Genomic DNA, 18,561 nt, shown 5'->3' with positions numbered 1-18,561 from the left:
ATTTTGATGAAGATTTTGTTGGTTAAAAGAAGATCAGGCACTTTTGCTATAATTAAGTGTGACTATGAAAACGGAGGACCAGCACAGGCAGGGGAAGACAGAAGGTCTTGCTTCTATAGATGTGTACTGGTGGGGTAACCAGGTCTGTCAGCCAGAGGGACAGGCAGCTAGTGAGGTGTCTAAGGAGAAGGGGTAATTCCGATGAGCGATCAAGACCTTCAGCCCCTTAAAGAGCAGCTGATGAGATTTACCTGTCCTCTGGCTGAGGTCTCCTCTGGAGATCTCCTAGGGCTGGAAGGGACCCGAGATAAGTCTTTTGAGAGAGTTGGAAAGGGCATTTACACCTGCAGCTAAAAATGCAATGCTAAAAGCAGTGTTTGTGTGGGCAGGGAGCGATAAAGCTGGACCCTCCCCATGGACTCCTGGCCCCCGGGGACATTTCTTACACAGCTGGAAAAGGCCGCCTGGAAGTCTGGGATAGTGATGGGTCAGAGCTGAAGGTGTAGCCACAAGCTCTGGGAAGAAAACACTGGACTCAAATGTCACGTGTTGCTAAACTGGAAATTTGCTGGAAGCCTTTCTAAAACAGGTATTTATATTAAATCCCCCCATATCTGTGAGAATTAAGAAGTTGCTAGTTTCCATGAGTAGTTTTGTTCCAAAGAAATTCCTTAGGGAATAAAATGAAGGAGATTTTCTCATTTTTGTATTAATACTTCAGTTAAATATTTATAAATAGAAGCTTCTGTGTTGTACTTTGAAGCCAGACTGTTTCTTAGATATGTGTTAGCATCCAAATCTGTCACTATAACATCCTAAATCCTTTAATTAGCTTTGCCAGTTCATAAGCAAAATAAAGTTTCTACATCAGATGTTTCTTTGAGACACAGAAGATGTTTCCTTGATGTTTCGGGTTATTTAAATTTTCTGCAATGCAAATTCTAGACATAGTCTTACAGAATACTAAATTAGCTTGAAAAACAGAGGTCATATCAAAGCTGGCGTAGAGCTGTGGCTTGCTGTTTTGCCTTTTTGTTGTTTCTAAATAAAAAATCTTCAGAAATGAAAACTCCTCCTTCAGCTCAAGAGTTCATACAGTAGAAATTGCTATGAGACTTCTGCTGTGAGTTTTCTCAGAAACTGGAGACTTAAAAGATAAAAAGCTAGAAAAACCACTTAGAATGTCTCTTCTAAAAATGACGTAATTTCCAGCTTCCAATGAGGAACTAACATCAGTATTGGATGAATTTGGTCTAATTTTTTTCCTTCAGCTGGCTACTCAAGATAGCCCAAGTAGGTTTATGACAGGAGCAGTTGCTGGTGCTCCAGCTGTATCAATTTCAGCCAACCCACCACATCACGCTGCAACCCTGTGCAGCCACGTGTTGTCTCTGTCTGTTGGGTGTCAGTTGAAGAGCCTTGGTCTAATTCTTGGTGTACAGTAAATTGATTAGTTAATTTGATAAGTATATGAAGTTTAAGAAAAATTGAAAAAATGAGCACCTGTGCATTGATCTGGAGTTTACTCTTCTGTGATAAGAAAATTCATATAATCATGGAATCATAGAATGGTTTGGGTTGGAAGCGACCTTAAAGATCATCTAGTTCCATCCCCCCTGCCATGGGCAGGGACACCTTCCACTAGACCAGGTTGCTCAAAGCCCCATCCAACCTGGCCTTGAACACTTCCAGGGAGGGGGTAGCCACAACCTTTCTGGGCACAGTGAAGAACTTCTTCCTTACATCTCATCTAAATCTACGCTCTTTCAGTTTAAAGCCATTACCCCTTGTCCTGTCACTACATGCCCTTGTAAAAAGTCCCTCTCCGGCTTTCTTGTGGGCCCCCTTTAAGTTCTGGAAGGCTGTGATAAGGTCTCACCGGAGCCTTCTCTTCTCCAGGCTGAACAACCCCTAGTCTCTCAGCCTGTCTTCATAGGAGAGGGGCTCCAGCCCTCTGATCATCTTCGTGGCCCTCCTCTGGACTCGCTCCAACAGGTCCATGTCCTTCTTATGTTGGGGACCCCAGAGCTGAACACAGTACTCCAGGTGGGGTCTCATGAGAGCGGAGTAGAGGGGGAGAATCACCTCCCTCAACCTGCTGGTCATGCTTCCTTTGATGCAGCCCAGGATACGGTTGGCTTTCTGGGCTGCAAGTGCACATTGCCAGGTCATGTTGAGCTTCTTGTCAGACATCCCCAAGTCTCAATCCTTTCTCTGCCCAGCCTGTCTTTGTGCTTGGGATTGCCCCAACCCATGGGCAGGACCTTGCACTTGGCCTTGTTGAACTTCATGAGGTTTGCACAGGCCCACCTCTCAAGCCTGTCAAGGTCCCTCTGGATGGCATCCCTTCCCTCCAGCATGTCAACTGCACCACACAGCTTGGTGTCGTCAGCAAACTTGCTGAGGGGGCACTCAATCCCACTGTCCATGTCACCAACCGACCAAACAGCATCGGTCCCAATACCGACCCGTGAGGAACGCCACTCTTCACTGGTCTCCACTCGGACATTGAGCCATTGACTGCAACTCTTTGAGCTGCGACCATCCAGCCAATTCCTTATCCACCGAGTGGTCCATCCGCCAAATCCATGTCTCTGCAATTTAGAGACAAGGATGTCATGCAGGACAGTGTCAAATGCTTTGCACAAGTCCAGGCAGATGATGTCTGTCGCTCTTCCCTTATCCACTAAGGCTGTAACCCCATCGTAGAAGGTCACCAAATTTGTCAGGCACGATTTGCCCTTAGTGAAGCCATGTTGGCTGTCACTAATCACCTCCTTATTTTCCATGTGCCTTAGCACAGTTTCCAGGAGGATCTGCTCCATGATCTTGCTGGGCACAGAGGTGAGACTGACTGGCCTGTAGTTGCCCGGGTCTTCCTTTTTTCCCCTTTTTAAAAATGGGGGTTATGTTTCCCGTTTTCCAGTCAGTGGGAACTTCCCTGGGCTGCCACAACTTCTCAAATATGATGGATAGTGGCTTAGCTGCTTCATCCTCCAGTTCCCTGAGGACACACGGATGCATCTTATCAGGTCCCACGGACTTGTGCACCTTCAGATTCCTTAGATGGTCTCAAACCTGATCTTCTCCTACGGTGGAAGTTATAAGTTAGTTAAGTAAGTTATATATAACTTATATAAGTTAGTTTTGGAAAAGGAGGAACCCCCTACGCTGCCTAGCACTGTATCAGTATATGCAGTGAAATGCAGATGGTTGAAATATTCCATCAGAAGTAGCAAAAATTTTCAACAGCAATAGGATTTGTATAGAAGCAGCTAATACAGCTATGACTGTAATGGACATATTTTTGGGCAGTCCTGTGTTACTAGTGACTAGCTGTCCAGGGAGGCAAAATTGAAGGCACATTTCTTAAGCTGATTAATAGTGACATATGCATAATCTTTAATAAGCTATTAATTAGAAAGGTGCCCGCATTTACAGCTTCAACAGATACTGCAAAACTGTGCTCTGGAATATCTGCTTATGCATGAGTAGCATAGACAGGCTGAGCCGGAGGCAGATAGAAACCACGGGCACACAAATCCCTTCAGCATTTGAATATATGCAAATAATGCATTAGCTTTCCACGAGGAATTTGTGGTGGAATTAGCATCCAGGTCACCAAACTGCATTTTTTTGTCCCAGGCTGATCTGCTCGTGGAGAAGAGAGGTGGCTTGCACCATTGCCACCCCCACGCCGCTCTGTGGAAGGCTATCATTAGTGATTAGAACTTTCATGTCTTTAACTACTGATATACTTTAATTCAGTCTGATACAAAATGAACTTAAGGCTCTGTGGATTCTTATTCGAGCTTTTTTTAAAACAGGTTTTCATACTGGAGTCTGAAATTTAGTTCACTGTGAACTTTCTAGAAGTTGCCAACTGTCAGTGAGTTTGGGTCTGGTTTTGACCAAGACAGTTTATGACTTTCTGGGAAACCACATGAAAATTTGAGGGTTTGGAGGAGTTTCCTCCTACTCATTATTTCATGTCAGAAGGGAAAGCTTTTTCAGGTTACTGTTATTTTTTACCCCAAGTCAATAATTGCTTCTGTCCACAAGGGCCCTCCAAAATAGACAGTCTGTATCTTCATGCTAAACAGAAAAAAATGGCAAAGAAAATATACATATGGAGAGGAAAGTGATTTATGAAGATTATAACTGGATCGATGGTGAGGCCAAAAATACTACTGAGCTACATACGCTACTTTTTCTCCTCTGCTGTCTCCTCCAGTTCAAAGCCTTCACTGAGCCTGGCTGTCTCTTGACTCAGATGGGTTTAAGCAGTACTGATGTTTATTATATATAAATACATATGTAATATAACAGCATTATATTGACAGCTGTCTAATTTAAATAGGACTCATTGGTTAGTATGCCTTATTGTAGCAACACAGGTACATGCCATTCAAGTTAGATGTAGAACTTCACAGTAACAGGCATTGCACATGAAAATAGAAAGAGATGATCCCTGTTCCTGAAGAACTTGCCATCAAAGACAAGAGGTGTAGGATTGAGCTGCCTAGACATGGGTATTAGTGTCATTCAGGATAGCCTTGGGTTTCTGACATAGCCCTTTGGTTGGCACGTATGACACGGTTCCTACAGGAGACCCATGTCCTTCTGGGGCATCAGCTGGAGGCCAACCATGAAACCCTGAAGCATATAAAATGATCCTACAGACATATGTTTAAGCACCAGGTTTACTCCAGGGATGTCCTATGTATAAACTCAGAGAGAGGCGTTTGCAAGAAAAGAGACATCATCTAAGTATAGAAGTAGTTTAACTATTGTCAAGGTTCTAGTAGTTGTTACTACAGGGTAAAGTTTTAAAGAAAAATGTGTCCTTGAAACATAGCTTTGTTGATGTTTATAGGGAGCTGTCTGGCAAGGGAGACGGTACTAATTTATGTGCAGAGTCGTAATGCATATAAGCAAAAAGATTTTCCTAAATGCAGTTCAATGGCATTATCATGTAGGCCAACTAATACAAAATAACAATCTGATTATCTTCCTTTTGTCTTGCGGGATTCAGTATTGATCTAACACAAAAGCAGGAGCCAGATGAAGAACAGCACTGAGTTAAGTGACTAGTATAACTCATCCTCTTAGTTAAGCATTTCAAGAAAGAAAAAAAGTGCTTATCTGGAGTCAAAGCTGCAACTGTCTGTAAATTGCTTAAAGAAATGCCCTTGGTGCAACCCTTAGAAGCATGTACTTAATTTTACTTAAAATATGGATGCTTTGCTTTGAAATGCAAAGAACATATCATAGCATGAAAGTAATTTTAGAACAGCACAATTACAGGTACCCAGGTATTCTTTACTTTGCTGTGGTCCACAATGATGTACTCTGCACCCCTATTGCACCTGCCAGGCAAAATGGAGAAACAGTGATGGATGGGCTTGCTGAAAAATGTCAAGAAATGGATGTATAAATTACTAAGAGTATTTTCACTGCTTTCCTTTGAGAGTCTTGCTTCAGGAGGGAAATCTGGGCTTCCTAAGGTACTTGAGAAGAGTGAGAAATCAAAATTATGCATGGAGTGAGGGACTACCTGCAGCTAGCTAATGAAGTATATTAGGAAAAAAGGGTTTTCCTTGAACTTTTGCCATCCCTTTAGAGATTGTGGGAAGTAGCATTCAGTTGCCACCCAGAGACTTGAGAACCAGCCAGACCAGCGCTTTTTCTCAGCAAATGAGTTTTGAAGAGGAAACACCTACAACTTCATTTTGCAGGGGCTGAAACCCTATTTTGTGAATGATGCGCCATGCTGGGTGTCCTTCATGACATGAGGACCCTTCCCTGTGGTGTGGGCAGCAGGGCTACGTCCCTGCTGAGCCCCATGTTGCTCCTCAGACTGGTCTGTCTCTTTGGGCTCTCAGTTTGTTCCAGTTAAGCCATTTTCTTACCTTCTGCGTGCTCCTAGAGTAGCCAAAGTTGAAGCCCAAAGACAAGTTATACAGACACATAACACATACAGGGAATCCTTTAATGATTGTGTATCACCAGAGACTACTGTTTCATGATAACTAACCAGGATTATCAATATACAAGATTTTTACTCTCTGCATTTATATGTCAGTACCATGGAGGAATTAGTACAACATTTTCTGAAACTAGAACCTAACAAAACTGGCTGGCACTGCATCTTTTTGTTCTTGTCAGCAGCAACAGCAGAAAAAGCAGGAGAGCATGAAAAATGTGGTCTGTGAGCCTTTTGAGGAGAGCTGAAGTGGGAGAAGAGGTGCCAAACCTCAGGTGTAGATAAGGTATTTCTACAATGGTCAGCTGACAGTCTGGCACTACAACATATTATAAATCATTCCTGCCTATAAGTTAGCTACTGTTTTCAGCTGCTTCTGGTGAAAGCAAAAAGTGCAAGTTACCTTACCATTTGCAAATATGTAACAAGTTTTTCTGCAGAAATTGACATTTTCCTTGCTTTCATTCTGCAATGGAGGAACAATACGGTACAACATAGTTTTCTATTTTTAATCTTTTACTTTGCTCTGATATTATGTCAGAATCTGCTGAGAAAGGAAATATAAATCTCTATGCTCTAACATATAGTCAAATAGGATTTTTGAATATGTAAATTGTAAATCTACATGGAACTGGAAGTTCATTAGCTCGGTTAAAGGTTGATTTTCAAGAAAACTTTAATAGACTCTAACTACTAATCTTATCACCAGGTTGCACTTGCTACATATATCAGTGAAATGTAGGAAGGCTGAATAGGAGGAACGTGTCTTGGGTTGACAAGAGCAGTGCTGCACTGAAAAAGAGAAGATGCCTTTTATAAACAACTGCTGCTTACAAGGCAGAGGAGAAGATAACCTCAGCATAGTCAACTAAAGTCACCTGAAACCTTTTGAGGAAAGATGTCAGGTTTCCCCAGCAGGTTGGCCAGTCTCCCTGTGTTACAAGGCCTTTTCCATACAGCCATTTCTGTTCCTTGCTGGGACAGGTCGGCACTAGTGGTGCTGGGAGGCTGATCTGCTGCCTCTCTGATCTGTGGCAACTATTTTTATAGTCTGAGAAGGGATGAGTATAACTACTCAATTTTTCTGCAATCTTCATTATTTTATCTGTCTTCACCTTTTCAAAACCAAACATTCACATTATTTTGATTTTTTCCTTATGTAGCGTCATAAATGTTGTGCTTGGAGGATCACCCAGTCCCATCTCCTGTAGATAGCAGGCTTTGAAATGTGTTTAATTACTTTTGTGTTATGTCTGGTAAGTTAGGTCAGGCTGCAGCACAGAGGTTCTTGGGAGTGTAAATGCTCGGTTTGGTCTGCGCCAACAGCGATGCAGAGAGACCCCCATGTCCCTGCCCCTCTGACCTCACATCAGTCAACTGAAATTTTGGTCTGCGTTAGCCCACATGCTTCACCCATCCAATGTCTGTCCACTCCTGTTGCGTTGGGTAGGAGTGGATGTGTGTGGTGAAAAACAGAGGCAAAGGAGTGTACCAGAGCAGGCTGTTAACCAAGAGATAAAAATAGTATCTGTACTTTATGTCATCTAAAATGAAACTGTTGAACAACCCTGGACCAAGATGTTTTAATTTTATCTCAGTTGTACAGTAATCTATGCCCTCCAAGACATGTTAATGCACCATGAAAGCTTTAACTTTGATGCCACCAGCCAGACTTCTCTCCTAAGGGCTGGGTTCCTAGACTGTGCTATAAAGAAAAAGAGAGGGAGAAAGAAGGAGAGGTTTAAACACTTTTTTTAAGACTGCTATCCTGTGAAACTTTAAGGGATTATAAACCATATCAGTAGCTACTGAAATCTTTAGTCACGAGTATTTTTTACAGAAGATGTCAGAAAAACATCACAGAATGTGCTAACTGTGGCTTTCTCTTAGCGCATGATCCTGAGTGTACGTGCAAGTGTTAAAAAATGAGTATTTTAAAAGAAAAATTGGCAGCAGAAAATGTGTATTTCTTTTGATGTGGATCATGTGTTAGTAAGGAGGGAGAATCAGAAAATATCGTATTCACTCAATATCATATCATATGTAATTCTTTTATAAATAATTTTCATCAGATAGACTAACACACTTTGTTGGCATTACCTGTTGCTGCTATGGGATATGTTTGCAGCTGTAATTTCAGGTCCTTAATGTTTATTCTGTTACCCTCTGTTTTGGTATTATTACATCGTGCCTGACTGTTTCAAAAATTCTCCAAAGTTTTTTATTCCCATATTCATACTATTCCTGTTTTTGCACAGTTTATTAAAAGCTCAAATAATATTACATGTTAAATCATAAAGCATGTGTGGTTTTGCTAAAAATTGTGCCAGTAATCGTGTCCAGTACTTCGAACATAGATTCCTTGTCTAGCAGGAATGTGACCAGACTAGGGATATAAAAGCCTACTATCTTTGTGTTAGAAGAAGAGCATTCAAAAGTCATTCTGGCAACATACTTAGCAGAGAGCACAACCCATTGTACAGGTGAGCACTCCATAAAAGCACTCTCTATATGTAAGCTGAGACACTAAAGAAACACTCAAGAAAAATTTGAATTATTTATTTCCACATGTTATCCTTTAAAAGCACTTTAAGATCACTCCAAAACACTCCTGTCAGCATATAGTAATCTCAGAAACAGGAGGAGATGAAAGACATTCTACTGGGGAGAGGCTTTGGAGAATGGAAGTGCAGATAACTATTGCTTAAATGGGCCAGTACTGTCTTTCTCTAGTTCTTTAGACACTGTGATAGGACTGAGACATTTATTTTAATTTTGCAAACAGTTTTGCCTTCAAAATCCCCAGGCCTTAGTGATCACCACGTGACACTGCGCAGCTTTGATCCAGAGAACTTGTCTGTTTGTAAAATGGGGCTCAGCTGTGCAGTTAGCCCCCAACCTTTCTTCCTGGTTGAACAAGCTAAGGGAGAGTGGGTGTCCGTGCCCCAAATGGATGTGAAAGTTCCTGGATCATCCCCCGTTTTCGTCCAAGAGAGACAGGACAGGCAGCATCACAGACCCTGAAATGACAGAAGTTATTTCACTGCCTAGCATAAAGCCGTGGCGCAGGCAGCCCCTTGTTTCCTCATGCCATTTTCAGTTCGGCCTCCTTACTGAGTAGCTTAAAACAATTCTCTGAAAAATGTGAAAACAAACCTGAAGTTTTACTCCCCTCTAGGTGTCTGCTGGGGCCGTGCAATGTTCCCTCTGGATCTGGCAATCAGGCTTGAAAGGTAATGAAACACTATGTCAAAGGCGATCCCAAAGGGTCATTCTTGCAGTTTGTTGTGTTGGTGATCAAGATTTGTAGCAGCGTTTATTGGCATAAGTACAGTCCCTTATGTGCTTTGGTGCTACCGATGTGTGAGGGTGTGCTCAGGTCTCTGTCACTGAGCTGTCTTCATGGCATCTTCATTCCTTTTCATCTGCTTTGTATTAACATTTATTTTCTTCCTTAAAAAGATAAAAGGCGTAGATCAGACAATTTATTTCTACCATATTTTTAGATTTCTTCTGCTGTCATTTTAAATAAAAAGGAAATGAAGAGGATGAAATTCTGGGAGAGTAAGTTGGTGTAAATGTTTATTGCTAACAAGTGTGAAATTCTACAATTCTAGTTTACAGGGATGCATTAACCCTAAGATTATGGTTTTTTAAATTGGCTTTTTCATAGTGCAGAGAGACTGCTGTCGAAACAATTATTTGTGTGGAGTTTCAAAAATCATAGATGTGATTTACACTCTACTGAAAATCAGTGGGATACGTTTACAGTGCTGTTGTGCTTTTTAAAATCCCACCAAGGATGTGGGCTTCCAAGGATGCCAAACTGCTAATTCAGCTACTTTGTACTATAACATCGTTTTGAGGTGACTGTCTTGCTTGCTCTATGGGAAACACATTGATCTGTTTTTGACAATCCCCACTGCAGACGTGAAGGCACAACTAGACTGCTGGTTACCCTTATGTCTGCCTGGTGTTCCAATGGAGTCCGTGGCTGTTTTGCCTTTTCTGCCAGAGCATAGTTTTATGTTAGGTGATACGGCCAAGGCCGCAGGAGAGAATACCGTAAAACTTGGACAGTTTTGCATGGCGATTGAAGCCATCTTTTTTCTTAAGTGGCAAAGCCATTCCGGGAACATAACTGAACAGCTGATAACCTAATTTGACCTGCTTTTAACTGTCTGAATTTCCCATTAAAATCTATGGCATTTGGTGCTATTGAAAATCAGAGAAAATATTTGTAACAAGACTTTGTCATTGGAAAATACTGATTTGTCAAAATACGAAAGGTTTCTTTTCAGTGTGTTGCCTTGCTCATGAAATATGAGGAAAAACCTTTGAAATGGTTGGAATAGTTTATTTAAACAATTTTATGAAAAAAATCACAATTAGTATCCTCTCATAATTGAATTTGGTGATTAATATATTTCTAAAAATAAAGTGAAGTCAAATAAAACATTTACAAAATATTGAAAAGAAACACTTGCCTATTTTGCAACTTTTTTTTTGTGTTTTAAAAACTTTTCGCCCTGGTTCAGGATGAGAAAAAAATTATCTCCCTTAGCTCTCCCAGACCTCTTAAAATGAGAGTGATTCAGTACATAGATGATATCTGAAAGCACTTGAGTTTGTCAACTTACAATATGCAGAAACATAAAGCCTTACCACAAAACAAGAACAGAATATGGATTTCCTAGAAATGCCGTTGAGCTAAAAAAAGCAACTCTCCTCCTCCCGCCAAAGAACCCCGTGCAAGTCTCTCACATTGCTAAATCAACAATGCACTGTAATTTTTTAGAGATGACCTCGCAAGGATTTCATTTCCCCAGGTTTTCCAGTAACCTCTGCTCATAGGTTAAATGAGCTTTTCTCTTGTGTAATGGAAATATCCGGAAGACAAACCTGCGATATTTATTGCACTTTACTGAACAAAATCTGTATTTCCCTTCTGAGAAGCAGCAGCTGAAATTATTGCGTGCAGGATGGTTTACAGACTATAAAAGATCAACTGTGGAGAAGGCTCTGTCCCCTTTTAGGTGAAGAAATTTTCATTTGAAAGGAAAGCTATACAAGTAGGTAATGAACTAAAATAAAATGCAATTTGCTCTAGTTAGAACTTTATTTTCCAGATGTACGACACATCATGTTTACAAAATGTAACATTAAACTGGGTGCAAAAATTTTAAATATGCATTAATATTTAAAAGTTATGGTAAGTGGCCTAAGAATTGTGCATTTGTCTAACAAGTTAATGAACAACCGTTGTTCTTACCTGCTCTGATGGAACTTCATCATTTAAAAACTAGATAAACAAAACCTTCCAATGTTTTGAGAATTACTCATTGGTTACACTCTTTTTTTTTTTATACATAGAATTTAGTCATATCTAGATTGGTATAAAAAATGATAAAGGTCTTTGTGTATCACTATCATCTTCCCTGCCTGTGGGTGATTAGATTTTAACTCTTCCTGAAATAGAAATAGCATTCAGCAAGCAGTAGAAAAAAGCTAAAGAAATGGTACTGCATCTATTCTTCTTGGTGTAAATTGGGGCTCCTGAGCTCAGTGAAGAGTTCCCTGGTTTAACCAGATGAAAATTAGACTCACTGAATTTCATGTTTTGCCTTGAATTCCACCTGTGACATTCAACAATTTTTAAATCTGGAAAATCTGTGTTTTTTAGGGTTTTCCTGAGAAACAAAGCTTTTTATTTCCCATAGCTTGGGAGATGGTCATTCTGTCAGCATGTTTAAATCCAATGGGCAGAAAACGCCGCCAGAGAAAGAAAAATGTCAGAGTGAGCTCAGTCCTCATTAAACAACACTGAGTCCCCAAGGAAGAAATTTTTTTGGCTATGATGCCATGGAGGAGAGCATGAGACTAGGCCTCCATTCCCTCGGATTCAGCGATACAACCATGCTCAAAAAAACTCTGAAAACCCCCTTCATCAGTTTTGCTGCTCAGGGAACTACCTAATTACCTATTAAAATGGTCAGATTAAAGCATATTGTGAACACCTGTAAATACAGTCACTTCATTTTGGGGCCAAAGAGGGACCTGAGTTCTTCTGATAGTCTTCAAAATTACTCTCTGATAGGTTGCTGTGTATTTATCTGTAATCAGTGTGTTATGTTTCTGACCAGGGGTGCCAACATAATATCCCATGATGTGGCTGCTGCCGTCATCCTGTGTTGTTACTGTGAAGCTACAGGATTAACCTCTGTTCAAGACATTTGTAGTTTGTACTACAACGTGTCCTTTTCTCTCTAGAAAGTTAATCTGAAATTCGTTTGAGTCATTTGCGTGGATTCAATATAAGATTGATCAAAGAAGCACTGGACACTACCATATGTCTTACCAGAGACACATGATAGTCTTGCCTTACCTGTGTGTCTTGCCAGGGCAGGTAGATGCCTCTTTTTTTATCTGGCTAGCTTCAACTTTACAGTGGTATATTTGGAAGCTGAATAAACTAAAATTAAGTTATACCAAAAAACCCCACCAACTTGCCCTCAAAACTTGCTGGCAAAATAAGGGTGAGGATGTCATTAAATAGATCTGCATAACCCCAATTTGTACCTGCTCATGAATCATAGAATCATTTAGGTTGGAAAAGACCTTTGAGATCATTGAGTCCAACTGTAAACCTAACACTGCCAAGTCCACCAAACCATGAAGGTCATTTTGTCAAGGCACAGGAGAGCAAAATAACAGTGGCAGTCATTATTTACAGATCCACCAGTCCTGTTTTCCAACATTTTAAAACACATTTAGTGTTATTAGATACTACAGTACCAAATCTTCCATTGCATTTTGCAGTGCACATTAGGAAATGCAAATTGAATTTACTTTAAAAAGTGCAGTTATCAGTATAGAATGAAATGGTAAGTCATCCAGTGAAAGAGATGAGAGTAGGTGTATTCTTGGGATCTCTGTCTGAATTTTGTTTGAGGAATAGGGTTAATGAGTCAATTAAAAATCAGAGAATTATCTCTGGGCTGAAAGGATTCCAGTTTCCAAGATAAAATTCTCATGAATTCACCTGTTCTAGAAAAATTACTTTAAAATAGGCCTTTCTGGGTTTTGATTTGATTTAAAGCTGACATAATGCAGAAAGGCAGAGATGTGGATTCACTTTTTCCCTCTTCTAATACATAACATTTCATTCCTGTTGCAGAAATTGCAAATGCTAATTTTGGCCAGTTTTTCATGGTAGCTCTTTTAAGCTGGTTACAGCCATGGAAGCTCATGGCTAATGTTTGATACCAAAAGTCTGGCAGGCCAGCATGTTGCCTTGCCATTCTCAGGTTGAGACAGACTCTGTGATCAGGCTAAGATTAATTTCAAAGTGATACATGGATATTTTAGTATAAATTATCTGATTTATTAATACTTAGAACATTCACTAGACTTAAGTTGGTAAGTGACCATTTCCAGCTTGCAAATGCTGTGGAGATTTTGATTTAGTGAGATATCAGTAAAAGTAAAGTAGGTATTTGTAATGGATAGAAAGAGACTTGAGTGAAGTCAGGAGACATCATGACAGGCTGGGCTTTAAATCAGAGAGGGAGTTGAAAATGTGAAATACTGTGTGATTCACTTTCCATACTTCCTTATGATAACTCTTTGACCTTTATATCATTATATGATATAAAGAGTTATTCTCTATTAGGTAGAAAAGCATATCCTTTCAAAAAGCAAGAGAAGAGTTTATTATAACTTACTGTAATTATTATGTTTCTTCACTATATATGAATGGGGCAAAGAAGAGTGTAACAAGGAGATTAGCCTGGCAAATGAGAGCAAAGCCTCTGCTGGGCAGAAGAAGGGGTACGGAGGAGAAGGCTCATGAAGGTCACCCACCTACCTGGGAGCTGCAGATAATCCTCCTCCATGGGTACCCTGACAGATGTGCATTCCTCTACTGCATTAGACATCTCTAGCTGAGAAGTGCGACTTACTGCCCATGAATTGTACAGATAGGCAGGAATTTTCTGGAAAGCGTACTTCACTCCCTGAGAAATGCCAGGAGGAATTCTGACTTTCCAGTGTCCTGCCAGGCTACCTGGTCCTTGGGCAGCCCGTCAGAGCAGGTAAATGTTTCCTGGAGAAATGCCTTCATGCTGTCTCCAAATTTCAGACTACAGGGCTCCTGTTCTCCCTGCCTTACAGTGTGGATGCTGTGTTAATTTTTTTCCAAAAATTAACAGAAATCACATGGGAATTTACTTTTCATTAGAAATTCCAACATTTTCTACAAAAAGGAAAGTTAGATTGCCATATGTCAGGCATGTTGCATCAGGTCTCCTTAGTGGCAGTTGTGGAGCACTATAGGAAACACATAGCATCTCCCTGGCCCTGCAGCAGCTCCTCGCTGGCTGACAGCTTCAAGGGAGGCACCAACAATGAAATTCATATGCTCAGTATTTTTTGAGAAGAGCAACAGGCTCTGCTTGAGTCTCAGCAGGCTAGAGATTGCTTAAGTGGGCTTCTCTGCAGGCAATTTTTGCCCTTGTATGAAAGTCTGTAAATCTTTAATGGCAGCTATGCTCCTTTGCTTTTGCTGCCCGATTATTTTTCATGTATTGGGGTGTGCCTCTTGATTCTGTGAAATGATTTACATGTGTTAGTTTAGGAAATAACGCTTTGAAAGATAAGCTTTTGCTCTGTTAGCTGAGGCATTTCTTTCTTCCCATGCAGGACAGCATTTGCTGTTTTATAGATGTGTCTGTAGTTCAATCCCCTGGGAAAAAAGGGAGCAGGGAAGACCATTTAATACTTACCACTTGCTCACCCTTTGAACACACAAAGAAGCAGTTCAAGGGGGAAAGAATAACTATTTTATTTTTGTAGAATAAGTTTGTAAAGGCAACTTAGTAGTCTGGTAACTGTGGTAACAAGGGAATATATTTGCTATTTGCTTTCATGTAGATTGAAAAAAGGAAGTAATTTCTTCTAATAAAAACGTGGGTTTTTTTCTGTTGACAAAATTATGGAAATTGTGCAAACAGAGCTGCTAAAAATGTTTTAATGCATTGTACCACATTGTTACTAGTACCTTCATGCAATGTTTTCTTAAGAAATAATAGTTCTGGAATTTTATTGAAAACCTTAGTATAAATATAAATTTAAAATCTTTCTCTTTGTACTGTGTAATTGAATATTTATTTTCAATGAATTACTCTTTAAGCTCCTAAGTAATTTCTACCTGGAAATTTAGAGGGATGCCCTGATTAACTAGCACTAGAATGCTCTAAAAGGTGAAAAAATAACATTGCCCTTTTATGCTACACTGTGAATAAACATGACAGATTAAGGTCAAAACAATTAGCCTACGACTGCCAAAACAAGCATGCTAAATTTGGTCACTTTACTCAGGTTAATTTTCAGTGCAGAGCACAGGCTTTGATTTAGCAGTTAAAAAGAATCTGATGGCCACAAATTATAGTTCAAATCCATGCATGGCCAAATGATAAAAATAATAGCAGTGGCTGAAATTTCAGTGGTGTGGCTATAAGATTTGTCTCATTGCTAAGTTTTTAGTTAAACCTTTCGTCCATGATTATTAGCAGAAAAAGTATGACTTAAGGTTTAGGAGACTTGACTGTGTTTTGAAAAATACATTCATTTGTCAAATGGCAGGCTAAGAAGTGACTGAAAGAGTACTTTTGATCTGCAAAGAATACCTATGTACTTCATTTGTGACAACAAATGTTTATCTTCCACCCTGTTTGGATATGTCGTGGTTTAACCCCAGCCGGCAACTAAGCACCATGCAGCCGCTCGCTCACTCCCCCCCCCCCCCTGGGATGGGGGAGAGAATCAGGGAAGAAACCTCGTGAGTTGAGGTAAAGACAGCTAAAGACAGTTTAACAGGACAGAAAGGAATGAAAAACAATGATAATAATATGACAATAGTAATACTAAAAGAATTAAACTATACAAAACAAGTGATGCACAATGCAATTTCTCACCACTCATTGACCAATGCCCAGTTAGTTCCCAAGCCACCATCCACCCCTCCCAGCCAGCTCCCCCAGTTTATATACTGGGCATGATGTCATATGGTATGGAATATCCCTGTGGCCCGTTTGGGTCAGCTGTCCTGGCTGTGTCCCCTCCCAGCTTCTTGTGCCCCTCCAGCCTTCTTGCTGGCTGGGCATGAGAAGCTGAAAAATCCTTGACTTAGTATAAACACTAATTAGCAACAACTAAAAGCATCAGTATGTTATCAACATTATTTTCCCACTAAATCCAAAACACAGCACTGTACCAGCTACTAGGAAGAAAATTAACTCTGTCCTAGCTGAAACCAGGACAGTATATCAATAAAAATAATAGTTAACTTCTGACTACATACCATTTGCAGTACTCAGGTGTTAGCACCATGCTTTACTAGTCAGTGTCTCCTTCTTCTGTACCTAATCAGGGAGTGCCCATCAGAAAATTGCTCGCTGCCTTGTTTCACATTATCAGTTTAATTAGCTAATGAGGATCACCTTGCAAACCATGCAATATAACCACCTTTTAACAGTGCCTTTTTGCTATTTCTCTCTAGACCTGTTCACTGAGGGTAGACTTTCTCCTGGTAGGCAGATTTGCCAATACAGTCTGTACTGCTTACAGCTGTCTGGCTGGTAATAAGTAGACAATTTGGTGCAAAAAACCAGATTCTATCATTGCTGTCCCTGAACCAGAAACTTTCTTGGAAATCTAGTGATACTTGCTGCTGCCTGGGTTTGACCTGCTTGTGAGTGAGCACTTGTGATCTTCTAAGGTACGAACAAGAGTACATAGGATGCAATTTGTTTTTTGTATTATATTATTCTCTGCTGTAGCTTAGCTGGTACCAGTGAAAGTACTTGATTCATAGCACTGTGTGTAGGACCAGACTCATGTTTTTTTGACTTCCAGGCTCCACTCTCCCAAAGTTAGTCTACATTTATTTTTCATTTGTGTTCAAGAAAAATAATCTACAAAATGCAGCCTAGGCAATTCAGTGTTTCTTGTAAGATTTTCTTCTCTAGCTGCTTGGGTGAAATTTTTTACTGTGGACCTCTGAGGTAAGTGTTACTGTAGTGCAGAGCAGGCAAGAAGGAGATTGTAATTATGATACTCAGGGCTTGTTTGGTTGACATTCCTTGTCTTTTGATACCGTACTAGAAAAGGGATAAAAGTAACCAATTTAAATGCAACTATGCAAATAATTTTTAGCATGTATGTGGTTAGAACTCTGTGAATGCAGCTCATGGAGGCTGGGTGGTGTTTAAAAATGCTGTGATAAGGAAATATAGTTTCTGGTAGCTAAGCCAAACTTCTGTCTCTACTATTGATGTATTTCAGATGCAATAGGAAAAATCCAGTTATCCATGGTATCTTATAGAGGTCTATGATAAGAGAGATAATAAGGGCAACTATGAACTTGATGCTTTCAGCTCAGAAAAAAATGCTTGTAAAACCAAGTCAGATTACCTAGCTGCTGAAGAGACAGGGTGCCTGGTTTTTGGTTGTTGGTCAAATAAAAAGATAACAGAATTGAATGTTAGATCTACTGAAAACTCTAACTTTTGCTTTCGTTTTGAAGGTGAAAGCTTCCATTACAGTATTCTTTCTCAACAGAATGTATGCTTTAATCTATAATATGTTAATTTTACTCTAAAGTGTGGGATAATTCAGAATGATAGGAAGATATTCTTTAAATATTTATGGTGTCTAAGTGGTGTAGCTGCCTGTGAGTTTATGTCCACTTTGAAAATGACAGGTAGTCTTAGAATGAGGATTTTTTTTAATATTCTTTTTCTGGTCTGGAATATCTTCTAAAAATCAGATATTTTTCATTAGTTCAGAGCTCTAAAGCCAAATCAAGATGGCCTATCTCTCAAAGGCTTGGACTTTTATTTTACTAGTTTGGTTAAATATGCTCTATCTATAAGTTTTAATGCATGTACACAGTCCACCTTCAGAATATTATTTTCACCTTTAACCTAAAGGACAGGAAAACATCCCCATGGCTGAGGAAAGTAGGGACGGAGACTCCCATTTGGCAGGCAGAGGTGTTTGCTGTTTGGGCTCCTGGTGTAGCTTGTGACCTGACTCTCTGCAAATGCAGATACCAGTAAATTTATCTGCTGCTCTTTCTGTCTGAAGCTAAAAATCATAAGTTTTTTATGAGTGATCCTTGCGAGGAGCCAAGAAAGGACAAAGCTCCCCTGTAGTGCTGTAGTAATAGCTGTGGTCTGCAACAATTTCAGTGTAGTTCTCTAGAAAGATCTATGCTGCTATACTATATGTGTGTTTATCTTATTCAGAATTGAGTTGATTGTAAAGAATGAGCTCAGTGAAAGCATGTTAAAAATGGTTGAATAGATTTTTTAAATTCCTAAAGTATTTCTTACTTTAAGTTGAATCTAACAAATGTCAGAGAAAAGGTTTAATAAAGATTAGGAAAGTTTAAAGAACACTATTTAGTATTTTCAGAGAAGACCATTTTTTGTTTTGATTTGTTCATGGAAAATAAGTTTAATTCCTACATGGACTGAGTTCACAATTGCTGGAAGACCTAACCAAAGTCAGAG

At 39.8% G+C, this 18,561-nt stretch overlaps 1 long non-coding RNA gene across 1 annotated transcript in view; it reads left to right on the top strand.

The window, feature by feature from the left end:
* Window positions 1-16,600: 16,600 nt before the first annotated feature.
* LOC127018633 (uncharacterized) overlaps window positions 16,601-18,561 on the top strand; it is a 53,960-nt gene continuing 51,999 nt past the window's right edge. Inside the window, exon 1 of the long non-coding RNA XR_007766797.1 lies at window positions 16,601-16,763. This is a non-coding gene — a long non-coding RNA (uncharacterized LOC127018633). The remainder of the gene's footprint in view (window positions 16,764-18,561) is intronic.

This window comes from Gymnogyps californianus, chromosome 7, assembly GCF_018139145.2.
Source record: "Gymnogyps californianus isolate 813 chromosome 7, ASM1813914v2, whole genome shotgun sequence".
Taxonomy (NCBI): Eukaryota; Metazoa; Chordata; class Aves; order Accipitriformes; family Cathartidae; genus Gymnogyps; species Gymnogyps californianus.
The sequence above is the reverse complement of the archived record's forward strand: the minus strand, read 5'-3'. Positions and strand labels throughout refer to the sequence as shown.